A 19,269-nucleotide genomic window follows, 5' to 3' on the forward strand; every position below is an offset into this window, starting at 1 on the left:
GAAAAGAAACTGCAAACACAGCATTCGATAAAAATCTTTCAGCACAAGAGAGACTTGGAGAGGGTGCAGCGAAAGGCCAGGGAGGTGCTGCGGGCACTGGAGCATCTCTGCTATGAGGGCAAGGCTGAGTTGGGGTTCTTCGCCCCCGAGAAGAGACGGCCGAAAGGGGATTTTTATCCGTGCACACAAACTTGAGTAATTTAATTATTAAATGTATTAGTTACGGTACCAAGAGGACGGAGCCAGGCTCCTCTTGGTGGTGGCCGGCAATGGCACAAGAGGAACGGGCAGAAACTGATGCCCAGAAGTTCCACCTGAACACGGGGGAAAACTTCTTTCTTGTGCAGTGACCGAGCACTGGAACAGGCGCCCAGAGAGGGTGTGGAGTCTCCTCACTGGGGATATTCCAGAGCCCTCTGGACACAATCCTGTGTCCTGTGCTCTTGAAGCTTGTCAGCAGAGCCCTGTCCTGGTGTGAGGTTGGTGTCATCACCAGAAATGGTTCACGGGATGCAAATCCGGCTGATACATCCCAAAAAGTTCGGTGCAGCTGCCTCTGCACTGCAACTCTCACACAAATGCCCCGTCTCATAATTTATTATCATTACCTTCCCCTTTAAAAACCCTCAAACAAAAAAGCCATGTTGCAGCCCTGGATTTTTTCTCTTTCTATTAAAATGTTTAATTTTTACTGCTGAAATTTTTATCGCATTCTTCGTTACAAATCACTACATCCCATGCAGTGCTCCTGAGCATTTCAAATTCTTCTATCTCAGTCCTATGTTGATTCTCCCTAAAAATGCCTTTTTCTCAGGGAAAAATTCTGCACTTTCTGCTTTTCAGAATCCCCCATTTCAGTTCAGCAATAATATTCTCCCTGCATCAGTGACAGAGGAGACCAATGATTAGCCAGCAAGCAAAACACTAATTTTTATTTTTTTTAAATCGGATTTAAAGTGGTTTAGAGAAACACATTTAAAAGACAAATAGCACTCTAATTTCTTTACCATCATGGGTGGAAAATTCCCAAATAATCATTATCTCTGCTGACCTGACTGTGCCTTTAGAGCAACAATCAATATCACATTTGCCAAACGAGCACAAACATGCCCGTGATGATACATTAAGCATTTATAAAATACAATAATCACTTAAATGATTAAGTTATGATTCCATAACTTTTTCTGCATTGTCTCAGTGTAATACACATAATTGCAGGGTATTGTATCTGATAATTGACCATAATAAAAAAAAATAAAATGTTTTTGTTGTCAGGCTGGCCAACTAAAGAATTAAAAAATGATGAGCCCCTTCTCCAAACTCTGGGATTTTATTAAGAGATATTATGCTAAACATTGTTTAATTCTTTTGATATGCTAACATACTTTGATTTCTGTTGGGTTTTTACTAAAGTGCTGGGGGTATGTTTGAGTTACACTTTTAGGCTTGTTTCTGCACTCTTCAGTGATAGATCTTATTTTTCAGTGGCTCTTGGGATTCTCCAAAAATTCACATGACCCAAGGAGCTGAGGCTTCTTTTAGGAAACCCTAAATTCAACAATAATCATAATAAAATGCTAAGTAGTAGAAAGTCTGGGAGTATTTTGGATGCTGTTGCACCTCTTTATCCCCCTAACCCTGCTAACAGCTCTATCTACGAGCGCTGTAACTCCAGCAATTGCCTTAAATACAAATTCAACCCCCAAATTGGGCATTAACTCTAATTTAGACTCTAATTTACACACATCACTATTCACCAGCTTTTCGTACAGGGCTGTAGTGAAGACACTGACAATTTGGGGTGAAGATTTCTTTTGAGATAGGTGACTTTTGTTGAGTTCCACATCACCATCAGGACGTTTACTAAATGCACTAAGGTGTAATTAATTTTGAGGGTTTTAAATTAAGCCTGCTAGAAAACACATTTACCATAGAAATATTGGTATTTATTATCACCAAAAGCTATCATTAGTTTGAAGAGTCATTAATCTCACACTTGAATCCCTCCCAGCACAAGGTGTGTTCCCAAACTCTGGGAGTACTGGAAATTGTTTCCTATTTCTCCAGCAGGATTATCCTCACGTCGGGTTGCAGATAGATTCAGGCTGAAGAGCAGTGTGCCAATCCCAAACAATTTCAGTAAATTTGGTGAGGGCAAGTAGTTGTGTATCCCAGAGGCCATCAGTTAATTTGGTCTGAGAATCACCCAAACTGCTGTCATTATGTGAACTCAGAGCACTCCAAGATCGTGCAGGGCTTTTTGCTTTTGAGCAGCTGCTTACCAAAGATACACACAGCCAGCTGGGATGAACTGCATTTTATTTAGGAGGGTTGTTTGTAAGAGGGCTGATTTAGAAACAAAGTTTAAATTTCATGCCACCAGCCCTGAGGGATTTCATCCCCAAATTCATCTCCAGTGGCTGTTTGGGAATAGTGGCTCATTGCAAAGTTGCTCTTGGTTAACCACTGAGTAGTTTGGAGTCAGAGGACGTTAATCACCTTTCCAGAAGAAAAAGAAACAATGTAAAGGATATTAAAATGATGCACTATTTAGAAGTTAATTTAGTGTTAATTTCGAGTTAATTTAGTCTTCATTCTGGGTCGTACTCGGGATGGGGAAAGCAAAGGATTGAGTGCTTGTTCCCTGATTACAGGTGCGGTTCTCAACACAATGAGTTTGCAAACGAGCACCAGCGTCCCCCTTGCGAGTCATTCGCTAAACAGATCATTGCTCTACCCAAAATACAACTATACCTCCCCAAAATGTGCCATTTGGTCAGTTTGGTATTTAACCACAGTACTTTCGCTCCCGTTTTTCCTCTCCTGAGTCCACTTCCTGACTATCCTCAGGAGGAAAACCGATGTGACTGGTAAGAAGATAAGGAGGAACTGAGAGCAGCTCTACTGACAAAATCTTTCCTGTGTGAAATTCCAAAGCTCCTTTCCATCCCTCAGCTCCCCTCTCTCCACACTGGTTGAGAAAAGAAGTTGTCAATGTCTAAGCAGCCAATGCACTCGCTCGTCCCCACCTACATCCTTGAATCAAGTGGCAAATTCAAATATTCCCGATATTGCTGAGAGAAGAGGCACTAGATGGTGCTGTAACATCCCCTTTTGCAGGTTTCCTCCGGCAGAGTTACTCAGCTGGGCTGCTCTGAGAGCTTTGGGGCTTCAGTTCTTAGGGGATTCTCTGCAAACAATGGAAAAGTTTGATCTACGACCTTACTCTTTCAAAGGAGGGTTTGTGTGTTTCTGCAACATGCTGGTTAGACCGGGCTGTTTAAAAAGGAGTCTGGGTAGTCTAATTAAAGTGGTAAAAGCCCTGTGTATGTGTGCTATTGATGTCTGCCCCACCAGTACATTGGCTCATTATCCACCCAAACCTGCTATCCCAGCAATCTGTCCAAGTATTCCAAGATTAAAAGTAACTCCCCACCTTTAGACAATTTATTAAACACTGACAGTAGAAAGCAACTGCAGGACAAAAAGAAAATCTGTACTTCAGACATGAAAAAAGCCAATTACCAGAAGTACATGAAGCCACTTTCATACCAACAGCCAGGCAGCCCCAACACTGAAGACACTCATCATGTCCACTTGGCCACGGAAATTCCTGGCTTTTCAAGTGACCAGCTGGACTTGCTACTCCCTTTGTCACCACCTTGTTGCACCAGTTAGGGAGATGCGTTGCCTGCCAGTCCCCAGCAAACTGGGAAAAATCCCTTCTTTGACTGTAAAAGCAGCCCACTTCTGAGCTGTCAGCTCTGCACACACCACGCTATCAGCTGTGCCATCCCAAAAACTTGTCCATGTCAATATTCAATGTACTCTAAGAGGACACAAACCACGGAGGAAGGTGACTCCAAAAGCATAAGAATCAGTGATGGGCAGAACTGCTCTAGAGTGAGAGTGGCTGGACAATGCTGGGGAGTTAAAGAGCAGCAGAGGACCAGTTTATCCCAGGAAGCTGATTCTTGCTTCAGCTGGCATCCCACGGAGAACAGGGCATATTTACAGTTCCTTTTCATATTTGCTGCCTGGGTCAGGCTGGTGACAAAGGAGCAGCTCTGAATATGCAAGAGGCCCCAGACAAAGGGCCCATTAGCCAGACATGCCCATTACTATGCAGAGAGGCAAATTCTCCTGCCACTGAACCCTCGCCAAGCAACAAAACTATTTGGCAAGTGTGCAAAACCCATATTCCACACAAGTGACAGACAGCATGGCAGGGAAAGCAAATGGGGCTATAAACACAAATTTGGTTCAATAAAGGGAATGAGAAGTGAGGGGAAAACTCTATAACACTGTCTGGAAGGGGACACCAAGGCAAAGGGACCCCAGGTCCTTTGGTAGCGGTGAGGAATATTGCTGTAAATCCAGAGCTGCCAGACACTGTTCCCAGGTCACTGAGATCTTTCAGGCACAGGTTAGCACAATTCTCATGTATCCATTGCAAAGAAGAGTTATCAGAGATAAGGGTTTGATATTACCTTTGATTTTTTTCTGTCACAAAATTTGTGCTCGTTTTCATGTTAATGAGGTCCCAAAATTTTAACCAGCATAAACAAGAGTGATTCCACTGAATCTTACAAACTATAACATTGCTTTCTCCTTCTCCATTGTTCCTGCTGGCTCTGTCAGTAAGTTCAATGTGTATATAATTTAATGTATATATAGTTCTGGACATGATTTCCCCAGAAGACCCAAGTAGCCCTGTCTGAACAGGAGTTTATGCAGAGCTCACTGCAGTGATCCCTACTCACAGTGTTGGTTTTATCCATGTATTTATTACCCAACAGAGACAAACTGTTCCCATATATTATGTAAAATAATGTAAATGGGTGTATATACATTTAGATAGAGGGAGCTTGTTCATAAATCTCACTTCAGTTTAAAATACAGAGCACTGAGTATGAGTTAAAAGTACTGTTTTTCTTTCCCTGTGGATTTAGAGCAGGCTCCTGCCATTATCCGTGCAGGGAAATCCCTCAGAATTCAGGGAGCTTGAGAGAAGTTAATATGGTGACATTTACAACAATATTGTCCTTAATCTTGGGAATTTATCCTGGAAGTTCGCCTGCAGTTTGTCTTGGGGAGGAAGTCCAGTAATTTCCACAGATGATGGCAGTGAAAACCTATCACTGAGTCAGGGAGGGAAAGAACACAGCAAAGGCTTGGAAATCAAGACCTTTTTGGATTTTTTCACATCATAACTTACTAAAATTTAGCAGAGACCGAGCACACTGTCTTTGCAGTCTGCTTAGTTAGGGTTTCTCCATTTCTTGGGCTGAAAGATATTGTTAATGTCATTCCCCAACTTTTCTTAGTAGTGGCACTGAGTATTGCAGCACTCGGATCCAAAGGTGGGTGCACTGCAAAGATGGGGGAAAAAAATGCTAAACTGTAATGGACATAAACTGCATGTAATGGACATAAATGCCAAAGTCTGCTGGATTTCTGCCTGGGGGAGCAGAGGAATGGACTCTCTAGATGTGCTCTTATGCTTTTGCAATTCTCATTTTCATAGAAGCATAAAATGGTTTGCTTGGAAGGAACCCTAAAAATCCTCTCATTCCACCCCCTGCCATGGGCAGGGACACCTTCCACCAGCCCAGGTTTCTCCAAGCCCTGTCCAGCCTGGCCTTGATGTCACACACATTCCAGCCATGCAGATCCATGACCTTCCCAGTCCTCTCTGTGGCATTTCCCAGCAGGAGGCCCCAAGCCTCCATCCCCTTGGAGCAGCCCAGTCCCTTTGAGAGCTCAATGAAGCCTTGGAGGTGTTCAGATTCCTCAGCTCCCCCACGTTTCAAATCCTTCCAGCTGCCAGTTTTGTCTCTGCTGAAAGGAAAAAAGGATCTTGCTGTGAGGCAGCCTCTGTCAGATCACCTCTCTCACGTACGAAACCGCTCACAGAGTTGTATTTTCTCTTTACCAGCATAACCAGCACATCAAGAGGATTCCCCTACCTGAGAGAACATCCCAGTCAAACACTGAACTCCCTAACTGCTGTAAAGGACTTTGGATAAAGCAACAGTGGGAACCTCCGCTGGGAATGGCAGGGAAACACACATTCAGAAACATGGAAATTCTCACTCTGCACAAGATGTTCCGGGTATTTGATTTCCAGTGCCTTCAGAGGACTACCTGAATATTTAACTGGCATCAAATCAGCTCTCAACTGAGAGTTTGCTTGTGCCTGTGCATTCTGAGAGGTAAAAAATAACTCAGTAATCAGATTTTAAGCTGTTATCTAATTGCAGAGAAGGTAGCACTGCAGAAAAACCCCAGCACTTCAGTCCTTAAGAGTTCTCACACCAAATTTTCACCTTGTTTAAGGGCAGATGTACACAGATTCCAGAAGGAAACAGATGTTTTCATCCCATCCCAGCTCCTTCACGGGGGTAATTGCCTGTAAATAGTGAGGTTATTAAAGCTATTAGTCCAATATCACTACCTACCAAGCGTGACAAATTAATCAAAGTAGAAGTTCTACCACAGAAGTCCCACTGAAAGTTCATTTCCTCCAATGGCTGAGTGTTTAAGGAGATTTTCAGCAATAGATAATATTTTGTGGGCTGTTCACCCAACAGGTGATTTCCTCCAATGTTCAGAATCACTGGAAGCTCTCCATTTTACAGTACTAATACTACCCTAAAATTTGTCACTGATTTCACACCTCACGAGTTTTAAGATCCTGAAGAAGCCAACAAACTCTTCCACAAGGACCTGACCTTCATTCAATGACCTGCCATGATCGGTGGATATAAAAACAGTAACAACCAAACTGAGATACAGATTTCTCTGGTTTCCCCCCTTTTTTATTCATTCTATTTTATATAATTCAAATGTTGTAGGTTCTTACAATATACATATTGTCTAAATATGTATCATACAGCTAGGCATGTTTTCTTCTGAGTGTTTTTTAAATAATATATTTTGTACATGCAATTTTTTTGGCATTTAGTCACACTAGAATGGAGGCCAATTCATTTTGCCTTTGCCTAGATTTCTGAAAATTCAATCAGTCGATTAATCTTTTATTACTAATATGGACATACAAACAATTTCCTAATGGTTCTAGAAGATCGTGGCTGGATGGAAAATTGGATGTATTCTCTCATTTTAAATTTCCTATTGTTTAGGTACAGAATCTCACCACCCATTCTGTGTTATGGAGGCAGATCTGAGGCACAAAAGGCGTGAGACTGCTGGGAATTAATTTCCAAAGTCAGGTAAAATGTCATTCCATTGTTCTTTTGTAAATCATTCCCCCAGCACCTGTAGCATAAGGAAATGAAAAATGGGACAGACTATTAAGCTAAATGGCCTTTTGGAAAGCTGGAGTGAAAGCTTTACAAATGATGTATTGTGGGAGGGCAGCTCAATGTTTTCTGTGGTTTCTTTATGGTTTATTCTCCCCCCAGATAAACTGGGATTGAAGTGAGAAGAGGCCTGACCAGACATGTTTTCACTGACTCCATCATTAGGGCCTGACACTCCACTGGAAGAGGACCAGCCATTTTATCAAATGCAAAACACAGTAATTCCCTTTTAATGCCCTGTTTGTTGGGAGCTGGAGGCTGAGTTGAGAAAAGGAGCCTTGTGTCTCCTGAGTGCCTCTAACTGTGCTCAGCCCCGGCAGCCAGAGGGACCAGGATCGATACCGCAGCGGAGCCTCATCCCAGAGACCTTCACAGCTCACAAGGACAGGACACTTTCTGCAGCAGTAATTGGTGGCACAGTGGGATTTTAACCCTGGCATCCAGAAATGCTGCTCCAGGAAGTTGGGGATGACTCACAGGTTTCCCTGCTGGAAACTCTCGAGGGTGCTGTGGCTGATTTACTCCATAACCACTGCTTCATGCCCTAAGAGCCACTGGGGCAACTGGTTTGAGCATAAATGGTTCACTGGTTTCCTACTGCATCCACCTTCGTGCTCTTTCCAACCATTTCATTTCTGGGAGTAGTTTTGCAGTAATTCTGGGTCTGTTTCTCAATAAAGCTTCTAAACACAGTGGATTCGGGGATATTATTTTTTCTTTCATTTTCAAACCTGAGAGATCTCCTTCCATCTTCTTATAATGGGTCAGAAAAGGACAAATTGTACATGGAACAGCTTTGCTGATCTTAAGGCATCTGGGAGCTAATTTCCAAGGGAAATTCCAGCTGGCAGTGGCTGTGAGAGTGTGCATTCCTACCTCCAGCAGAATGTACAAGTGCGTTGGAAACAAGATGAAAATGGTAGTCCAATGTTATTTAAATTTAGCCAAAAGAATGCAGTTTTGGGTTCCATAATAGTTCAATGTATCCTCTCTTCACCCCTGGGAGCTGAGCAAACACCACGTGGAACAAACCTGCACTTTCCTGGGAGTGGCAAAAGTCAGGGTCAGACAGGAAAACTGCCCCATCCAGCAGCCCTGCTGGAATTGTGTTATCCCTGACACTCCCTGGCTGCCAGGAACACCCAGGGAGCACTGCAGAGCTCCCTCCTGACTGAATTCGAGGCGATGTTTATGATTTGGTTAATTACAAGAGAACTAAAGGCGGCTGCCATTCAATGCAGACATTAATTCTGATCATCGCAGAGCTTTCCCAGGGCCGTGCTCTCCGGAGCTGCAGGGAAAATCCTTCCTCTCCAAGTGCAGCCCTGTCCCTGCCACGTCCCCAGCAGCAGCCTGGAGGAGGCACTGGGGTCAGGTGTGCAGAGGGCATCACACTGGGAGGACTGGACAGTGTGCTTGCAGTTCAGAGATCATTTTATTTCTTTAATTCTAATGCTCATTTAATTTTAATCCTCCCCTGCGAGGGTGGGCAGGCCTGGCACAGGGTGCCCAGAGCAGCTGTGGCTGCCTCTGGATCCCTGGCAGTGCCCAAGGCCAGGCTGGACATTGGGGCGTGGAGCAGCCTGGGACAGTGGGAGGTGTTCAAGTCCCAGGGAGTTGGAATGAGATGATCTCTAAGCTCCTTTCCAACCCAAACCATTCCATGGTTCCATGAGATCCCTGCCCAGGCTGGAGGAACGGCCTGACCATGGACTTATCAAACATTCCACATGCAAAGCCTGGTGCTTGGGAAGGAATAATCCCTTTCAGACCTCAGGCTGAGGCTGACCAGGGGGAAAATCCCTGCTGAGGATGCCCTGGGCAAAATCTTATCCTTGGACCAACTGCATTCCTGAGCCACCTGAATAAAAAGGATTCAGCCTAAGGACTGTCTGGATCTCCTGGAGCAGAATCAAAGGCAAAGAATCTATTCCATTGACAAAATAATTAAACCATTAATAACTGCATGCATATAACTTTGGGGAATGAATGATATCAATTAAATTCAATTAACATCTGCACAATGCTTTGAGGACATAGAAATGTCATGTAACTCCAAAGAAATGTTAGAATTAATCCTATTAATCCGATTTTTAGGATTTATTAATCCTAAAATAGTTTTTGCTGCATTAGCACACTGCTAAATGTGAAAATCACTATAAGCAAAGACAGGGGTACTCCAAAGATTTAGGGTGATTGGTAATCCCTTTGTATGAAAAAATAAGGGTTTTTTCCTGAAATCCAGCTCCACTTGAAACTGGCAGTTACAGGTAAATCAATATTGATGCCATTTAAAAATAACCATATTCTTTGTATAGCTATTGATTCCAGCAGGAGTGACTAAAGGAAGGATATACATAAATATACCAAAAAGAAGAGTTGGATATTAATGTCATCTTTTATCATCGTGGGCACTAACATGGCTGGAAAGTATTGATTACCTTAAAAGCCCCTAATAACTAAAGAACTATTGACTTAATATTTTCTCTAATCCTCCATGAAATTTTACAGTAAGTCCTGATGTATTTTCTGTTAAGAGTTTTAGGGCTGAACTATATCATGTACTTATCTGGAGTGTCAGCTCTGGGGCTTACACTGCAGCTGATGAGAGCTCTGCTAAAGGTGAGGAATAACTCCCAGGATTTAAGTCTGGTTTCAGGGATTTTGGAAATAGATACATCTGCTAATGTCTATTATTCTATAGCTTTTGTCTTTTAAATAATCTTTATCATTAGGGAATAATCTAATATACATTTATTCAGTGGAAACAAGGGTTCTGCTCATAATTACTCAACTACAGCTGTTCTGAAAATTCCCCCAGCGTTGGATAAGTGTCTCAACAGCCTTTTTTATTGCTTCCTATTTTCTTAGCACACTCACAGCCTGCCTTCCTGAAACTCCAATGGGTGATACTTACCCAAGTTAAATAAGGGAATAGGGAATGGAAACTTACCCAAACACCTGAACTTTTCCAATCCCTTAAAGTGAGTGCATCCTCTACTTCCACCCCCTGCCCCAGGCAGGGACACCTTCCACTGTCCCAGGCTGCTCCAAGCCCCAATGTCCAGCCTGGCCTTGGGCACTGCCAGGGATCCAGGGGCAGCCACAGCTGCTCTGGGCACCCTCACAGGGAAGGATTTCCTCCATATAGCCAAAGGAAATCTACCCTCTTTAGATTAAAGCCATTCCCCTTGTCCTGGCTACATCTTGGCCCCTCAGATCCTGCATTGTCATGGAGCAAACAGAGAGGTTTTCACTTTGGTTCACATTGGTTTGAGTTCCAAACAAACGGCTGACAGTTTTCCAGCCCCCATGGATGCTCCTGAATGCCTTTTGCACTGTGGTTCCACTGATCTGGCTCTAATATCCCAGCCCTCCAGCCCTACAAACCTCACCTCCCCAAAGTGCCAATGCAGAGAAAAGCTTTGCTCGCCCTCAGCAATTCCCCTGAGCCAAATTCTATCCATTTCAAGCCTATTTACAGAAATGCCTTCAAGATCTCGCTACCAAACACCAGAACTGCAAGAATATCTTTGCTTTTTCCAAAAAGACTAGAGACTTTTAGATAAGAACTGGTTGCAGAAACAATACTGAAAGAGAAGTGCTGTTCTAGAGCTCCCTGTGCCTGACATCCTTCCCATCACCTGAACTGCATCCCTGGGTGAACTCCCATTTTCCAAGACCTCTTTATGGAGTGGAGGTGATACATAATGCGATCCAGCAAAGAACAGACTTTTTTCCTTGCCTCCAGTAAAACCAAGGACTTCTCTTGACCCCATGAGCCACATCTAATCCTTAGTGATTGGTTTTGGCTCAGTCCTGCAATCACTTATTTATGGAACTCTCTCGATTACAGCAGCAGCCTCATTAAAACAAGTGGGGCAGTTTTTCATGTGCTCCTTGCAGGGCTGGGACCCCTCAAAGCCTATGAAGCCCCCGGGTCCTACTTTAAGCTGGGCTTTCCCCTGGGTCCCGCCAGGCCTCCGGCGGGATCAGCATCATCCCCATCACAGGCTGAGGAGGCAACTGTGCTGGGAGCTCACACCCTCGCTCACACCCAGGGCAGCTGGCCCTCCAGCTCTGTCCTTAGAGGAGGCAGAACACAGCACTAATTATTTTAATGACTGCAAATGAACTGTGAATTTCTTAAGAGCCATTGAAGCAAAACGCTTTGAGTCCATCTCCCCACATTAATACCAGAGCGCTGGAGATTGCTCATATCTTTGAGATGATGAAGTACATCTGCTAGATTTCCCTAGCTAATAGTAGGCCAAGTGCTAAAATATCAAACTTTCCCTCACATCCTTCTGATGAAATGGAGGAAAAGGACAAAAAAGAAACCCCCCATAGCACCTTCCACTTGAGCCGTGCTGAGCTGGAGTGCTTGTGTGCATCAGTGCATCCCCAGGGACACCTGGCAGGGAATGGGCAGGGCCACACTGCTCCTGTGGCAGCACCCGAGTGGCACTGGGATCCCCAGGTGGCTCGGGATGCTGTGTGGGATGCAGGATGCTCGGTGGGATGGGAATGCTCTGCTGCACAGGGCCTGCATGCGTGGCTGGCTCTGCAGCGTGTCGTCTCCAGACCAGCAGTTATTCCTCTATCCCTGTTTGCTGATTCCTGCTCTAACTGTGCTGTTCATTGCTGATTTGCTTTTTCTTTGTATATCCAAGGAAATGCAAATATGGAATTTAATCAGGAGGATGAGACACGACAGCCAGTGTTTGCCAAACAGTTTAGTGAGTGTGAGCACCTCCATTAGAGACAGAAGTTTGCAGCAGCTCTAACAGACAATATTCAGGCAGCTCTGAGCATCCAAGCAGAAAGAAATCACCTAAAATCATGATTCATTTTTTAAAATGCTGCCTGAGCTTGACTCCCTTAAAAATAAAAACGTCATTACTAATTCAGGGAAGTTTTTATTCAGTCACAAATGCTGGCATGCAAGTATGGTACACACAGACATGGAGCAGCCCTCAGCCCAGCTGGGCTTGGGGTCAGAGCTGTCTCCAGAGTGCCCTGGAAGAGCAGCCCTGGACATGGAGACCTCATCCAGCCTGTCCTAGAGGGGCAGAGCCATCCAGTGCCATTAACGGCTCCTGCTCTGTGTGGAAGCAGCATAATGTGCATCAGATTGCAAATGGAGCTGAGATTAAACACAGCTTTTAATGGCCCTGCAAACACATCTGGGAAAAACATCAGAGCATGCCCCACTAAATTAACTCCTCATTTTTGCCAGTATGGCCCTGTTTGCATTCCACTGCAGCCCGGCCTCTGTAGATGCCTTACCTCAGCTCAGGCAGTGCTGGAGTTCCTTACTTCAGGAATAAATGCTCATTTTTGCTGTCAGGCATAAAATGGAACAGAAGGATTTCCACAGTGCTCAGCCTGATGCTCCTGATCATGGGTGATGCCAACCAGGACCCTCTGTCTCAGAGGCTGGGGTGCACACACCACAGCCCAGCTCCAGGTCCGTAATTAGCAAAGAGTTCAAGGAATCCATTCTTTTTTCTTTCCTCCTCTAGGAATACTCCGAGGAGATTGTGTTCCTCAAAGACACTTGTTATTTGAATAGATTTAGCCCATTTCATTTCAAAGGCTCTGCTGGAAAAGGCCATAGAAGCTGAAATTCCAGGCTCAAGTGCCATCAGTTTGATAACAGGGTTGGAACAGGTTTCCCAGAGCAGCTGTGGCTGCCCCTGGATCCCTGGCAGTGTCCAAGGCCAGGCTGGATGGGGCTTGGAGCAGCCTGGGACAGTGGAAGGTGTCTGGATGAGCTTTAAGGTCCCTTCCCACCCAAACCAGTCTGTGATAAGTGACACCACAGTCTTTCTCCTCCCTGATTACGCATCTGCTAACACTCTGCTGGAGAGAATATTCAAAAGGAAAAATCAGGCAGAATGACTTCTCCTCAACGTTAGTATTCCCTTTCCAGGTCATCCACCAGCACTCAGCCCTGTCCCACAGCAGCCATGCAGGACCCTGTGGGCACACAGAGCCCTCTGCAGTGACAGCAGCAGGATAATTCACTTGTTACACGGTGTTGCCCACCTTGTAACCAGGGCCAGCGCTACAAACCTGCCCACTTCAGCAGAACCCTCAGCGGGGGTCATTGTCCTTGTCCTGCTGCCTGTGCTGCAGCCTCTGCTGGGACACCAGCAGCACATCTCTGCCCCTTCAGCCACGCTCTCTCTGTTTTTAAGCACTGAATAATTTACCAGCACAGTTCTCTTACTGCAGCATTGCTCAGCTCACATCACTTTGGTGGCTCTTACTCCTTAAATTTAGCTGGGTGCTCTGCACATGCCCACGGCTGATCCCAGAACACCGAGTCCTCCAGCCCGTCTCCAACCCCTGTCCCAGCATCCCAGCTCCTACCTTGTCTCTGTGATAGAAATAATCATATTTCATAGTCACTGCTACATCCCTGCCCCCTCTGGGTTGCTGAGCCTCCAGCTGCCCCCTGCAGTGCCTTTGCTTAGGCAGCCAAAAATCCCAGGGTTTGGAACAGGAGTGCAATACTTTCTCCTTGGAAATATTGCTGGGAGAGCAGCTCATTCTCTGGCCTTGCCCATCGCTCCCAGGGTGAACTGAGAAACCAAACCCAAGATGAATTCTCTCCAGTAATTTTCCTTTTTCCCATTACCTCGTGCTCAGTATACCAGAAGTGCACATTTCTGTGTGGCTCAGAGATAGAGAATTGTTTAGATGTTTATTAAACAACGGAGTTGAATGAAATCAGTCCCATTATGTTGTCTGGAGGATGGAAGTTAATTGGAAGACACAATGATTTACTCCAGTTTGAAATACCAAGTGGGGTTTGGAGTAAGTTAATGACAACGAGGATCAGAATGAGACTGCGGAAAACAGATATTTTATTTTAATTCCTACTGAAGTACTTTTGTAAATGAGTTTGCTCTCGCCTCAGTGTGAGAGGTTCCTCCCAGCTTGCTTTGCTGTGCCACATTTAAATGTTATCCAAGGGCACGTTAAATACGATCACTGAACACTGTACAGCAACTTAATTTTCTAAATAAAACACCAGAGAGGAGCCGGAGTGGCAACTGGGGGGAATCCCCTGGACAAAGGAGATCCAGAAAAACAAGTGCTGGGAAGCTGAGGAGCAGGGGCACCCCCGCCCCTCGCTCTGCTCCCCAAAGCACTCCCGCAGTGGTTTGGATCGTGTCAATCCAAAATGTCACCACTGCTGTTTGGGAAAAGCCAGTGTGGCATTTTCAGAGTGTGTTTCCACCTCTGCCTGTTGTGCCTGAGCTAATTCCTGATGCTGAGGGGAATTTTTTCAGTAGAAGAGGCACATCTGCAGCAAATGCCGTGCATTTATTCCCTAGAATAAAGACAAATAATAGGAAGGGCTCCAAATGCTCCCAGCAGCAGTGGAATGACTGCACAATGGCCCACAGAGCCCAGTGAAGATCTCACAAAGCTAAAGTGGGATTTATACTGCACACGGCAGAGACAGGAATGGGGCCATTAATGGGAGAGCTCCAGTCTGGGAAAGGAGGGGAAATGGGGCTTTTCCCACCGAAATGCTTTGGAGGGGATTGCCAAGAGCCTGGAATGCCAAAGCCAGGCACCAGCAGATGGTGTGGGGGCATCTCTGGGGCCTCGTGCTCCTGGATGGGCAGAGGCTCCCAGAAATTGAAGCGTTGTTGGGAAATGATAGGAAAAGAGAAGCTGTTTATTTTCAGTACCCTGAGGGCATTTGCTGCAGGGGAGGGCAATGACAAGAGAAGGGAAACAATCCCGGGGAGTTGCTCCAGTGCTGTCCCTCCTGTGTCACTGCCACATCTCAGCGGGGCGGATGCAGAGCGGGGATGCTCTGCTCACCTTGTCTTGGCCTCCTTAGAGGCCACAGCTCTGTTATCCCAGTTCCTTTCTGAGGCCACAGAACTCCCTCAGCTCCCCTGACTTATTCTGAACCAGGAAAACATGGGAATTTTGTGCAAAGGCATTTTTGTTGCTATCGAGAGATGGTCCAATTCCCCCATCACATCATGCCAGGAAATCCAATGGTTTCCTCAGCAACTTCCCATCCTCCTCCTCTCCCATGGGAGAATCAACCTCCTCCCTCCTTCCTCTTTCACCACCTCCTCCTCCTCCTCTTCCACATAAGACAAGGCGCCAGCTGGCATTAAGAAAAAAAAAAACATTTTCTTCTCTCCTCCTCTCCACCATAACATTTATGAGTTTCAATTTTACTTGTGTTTTCCACCACCAGTTTGGAGCAGCCTCTTGCTGGCCTTGGGTGTGTCACCTGCCCCAGGAGCTGGGGACAGTCCCATGAGCCACCGATCCCTGATGGCACCAAAAGGAATCCCACTGGCACAGGCTGACCACATCCTCTCAGCGTTCCATTACAACCTTTTTCTTCCCCGCTTCCATTTCTTTTTACATCTCTCTCCCACTCATCTCTTAATGCTTGCCTTCAGCAGTTGTTTATTGTTTATCTAAACATCTCCTGCCATTGTCTGATATTCCCTTCCAGCCCTCCTCAAGCATTTGGCTTCACCCTCCCTTAGCATCAACCTGCCCAGGACCAAACCCCACTGCAGTCCTTCCAGTTTAACATCTGCTTTGGTTACTCCAGTTACTCTTCCATAAGGTATTTCCAAACAATCTTGTAGCTCCAATATTTTGCTCCGCTAACAAACCTGGAGCTCCCACACAGCTCTTCTGGAGGAATCAGAATTTACCACAGATTTAAAGATCACCTTTCCAGAAGCACCAGCTCTTACACCACTGCAAATTAAAACTATTAACGTGGTTTGGATTATTTTGTCTGCAGGCAAAAGCAGATTGCTGTTGCAAGGGAATTATTCCAGAGATATTGCTCTCTGCTTGTTCCTCCACAAGGACAGAGTTATAAAAATTATGCAATGCTATAAGCTTAAAATATAAGGGAAAAATAACAAGTCTGCAACATTTGCAAGTGAAAAACCACCATGCAATTCAAATTCCTCTGGAATTTACAAAACAGAGGAGTTGTCAAGTGTCAGTCCAAGTTTCTCCTTGCAGTGCATGTTTGTCACCCCCCCAAACCTCCCCCAAATTCCCAGTTCACACGGCAGTGGGAGCTCAGTGAGAATCCCCCTCCAGCACAGCCAGCTCCCTCCTGGAGTGTCCAAAAGTGGGGAAGTCCCCTCCACATAAAGCTCATCCAGTCCCATCCCTGACACCTTCCACCATCCCAGGTTGCTCCAAGTCTCACCCAGCCTGGGCTTGGACCATCCAGGGATGGGGCAGCCACAGCTGCTCTGGAAAACCTACTTTATAGGTTCCTTTTGCACATCAAGTATCTCCTTTTCCCTGATTTTTCTCACTGTCCAACAGCAAGCAGCAAAGATGAAAACACTTCGGCCATCACCTTTGGCAGCCTCTGCACCTCTGCAGACACTGTCTTCTGCTTCAGCACAGAGGAGCAGGGGGTGGTTGGGGCTGGGCTGGGCAACAGTGGCAAAGGACAGAGAGCTGGAGACACCTGAGGAGCTGAGGGGGATCTTCAGGCAGAGTTTGGTTGGCACTGAAGGGCATGAAAAGTTGGGTGCTCCAGAAAAGCCCTGTGGAAGGGTGGAGATGCTGGGCAACGCCTGATGGAGTTGTGGGGCTTGAGGGGAACTTGCTTGAAGGGGGTTTCTGTTTTCCTGCATAAATGTATTGACCTAGATTCCTGTCAATTCCTGGATTTATCCCCAGGATATCGTACTGCCTTTTCAGAATACACACTGGACAAATGGTGCTTCACATGTCAAGCAGGTCCCTTTTCAATTAGAGCCTTTTGAATACAGTTTAGCAGCAGATATGTGAAATAAACAGTGAGGCAGATACAAAGCTCATCCATCCACTTCTGATTAGTTCCACAATACCTCCCACCCATGCATCACTTCAGGTGGAAAGTTATGCCTTGCCCTACCTCCTAAATTCCATCTATTTGAAGAAATATTGAGTGAGGCAGCAGGATGCAGCAGGGTATTTGTCAGCACATCGATCGGGATTTGCATGGCAGGGCCGTCTGTGTGCAGCCTGTTCCTCCCCAGTGTTAACCATGGCGTGAATTCCTGGGAAATTTATAGCCCTCTTCCTGCCAGCCTGCTCTGTTAAGGCCCTCAGCTCCTGACAGGTCTCAATTCCAAACTCTGGGTTGTTCAGCACGAAACAAAAGGGCAGCGCTGCCCTGATCAATACGGACTCGTGGGAAGCTGCCAAGGGATATTTGTCTCCCAGCCTGGGAATTGCAGCAGAGGTTTTGCCTCTGGAGAGGCTGTGGAGCCAGGAATGCCCAAGGGCAGCAGGGCATCCATACCTGCACCCATCCTGCCTGTAAGGGGTTGAATCCATGACATCTTCAGAATTCCAGTCCCAATACCTGTTATATCAAAGGAGACAGATCCGTGATCCACATCCACTTGAGCCACCCAAAAGAGTGAGGGACATGCAAATATCTTCTTCACATGCTGCATTTTACAGTCATTAGTCCTCTCATTTTGCCTGTCATTAACAGGCAAAAAACCTCAAGTTTTTGTTCTCCCAGTCCCTGATTGTCAGACAATGAGAATGAGATTCCCAAGGTGCGAGCAGAGCGACTGCCAAGAGCCCTGTGACCAGTTCCTATCATCCTGCTCAGCCATTCATACGGGAATGGAAGCAGAATTCCAGCCACAGATATGGGAATGGAAGTGGAATTCCAGCCATAGATACAGGAATTTCAGCACAGCACAGGCTGGGTCTTGGATTACCAGGAATGGGTTTGATACAGGCAGCACTCGCAGCCTCCACACCTTCCAGCAGGTCCCAAAATCCATCCCGTAAGTGCCAGGACCATGGCAGTAATGGGAATAGTCATTAACTGCAGAGGACTGGACTTCCCAAAGGGTCCTGGAGGTAACAGAGCCCTGGTTTGTGTGAATCCTCATCTGTGGTGCCATAAAAACTCGTGGTTTTGCCATAGCCAGTGGGGCTGTACTTGGGATGAAGCGAAACCATCGAAGGAACAGATGGAACAGGGCAGCTCCCGACCGAGAATAGACATTCCTTTAAAAATAGATGAAAGCAACACTTAATTTAGTCAAAAAGTGGAAATGAACCATTAAGAAATCCAGGCTCTAAATACCTGCTTGTCATGTATTTTTAATTGTTTTCATTTCCATTTGGATTGTGCTCTGCACTTACACAATGGCCACAGCTTGTCCTCAAGTGTCTGAGCATGGAGAGGGATTTGAGAGGATTCCTAAAGGGAGAAGGATGAGGAGATTTCGGGGCAAAAATAGATGCCAAAAACACCCAAAAGGCCGTTATGAAGAATTATTAGTCAGTCCTTGATAAAGAAATGGAAAAGCAGGGGTAAGCAGCAGGACAAACCCACACTACAAATACATCAGCCTTAAAAAACTGCTGCTTGAAGACAGTCTGATAGAACAAATCACCTTTTTCCTCCTTTTTCTTCAAACCAGTGGGAAGTATTGCTCCAAACCACTTCATTAATATCAGATCAGCTGCAAAAGACATTTTAGAAGCAGCTAATTACCAAACCTCTGATCAATGTGCAGTTGGATGAAGGTTGTAGTTCTCTGCCTGCAGGTTCCAGACCTCAGCTCCAAATACGTTCTTCAGAGTCCTTGAAAAACTCATTTTCTTCACAATTCCCCTCATTATTTATTAATTACTGTTATTCTGAATTCTGGATCACCATCGTTTCCTCAAGCAGGAGCATAATTTTTCCTTCTCTTATCAAAACAGAGTGAGGAACTCGAGTACCTGTCCCCAGGGTTTGAGTGTTCCCCCTTTTCTCCAAGCCAGGAGCTCTCTCTGGGACCCAGTTTCCCCCCTACTCAGAGCTTATATGGATCCAGAAGAGATTTATGTGAGATCCTCAAAGTCTTCAGTGTTTTCTCTTTAGAAATTCCTGCCCAGGGCGTTTGGTTTCAGC

General features: G+C 45.5%; 1 long non-coding RNA gene across 1 annotated transcript in view; it reads right to left on the reverse strand.

Annotated features, from left to right (window-relative positions):
- Positions 1–14,018: 14,018 nt before the first annotated feature.
- The window catches only part of LOC104683388, a 129,282-nt gene continuing 124,031 nt past the window's right edge, over positions 14,019–19,269 (reverse strand). The window contains exon 17 of the long non-coding RNA XR_002043492.3: positions 14,019–18,374. This is a non-coding gene — a long non-coding RNA (uncharacterized LOC104683388). The remainder of the gene's footprint in view (positions 18,375–19,269) is intronic.

The sequence above is a fragment of the Corvus cornix genome, chromosome 12 (genome assembly GCF_000738735.6).
Source record: "Corvus cornix cornix isolate S_Up_H32 chromosome 12, ASM73873v5, whole genome shotgun sequence".
In the NCBI taxonomy this organism is placed as follows: Eukaryota; Metazoa; Chordata; class Aves; order Passeriformes; family Corvidae; genus Corvus; species Corvus cornix.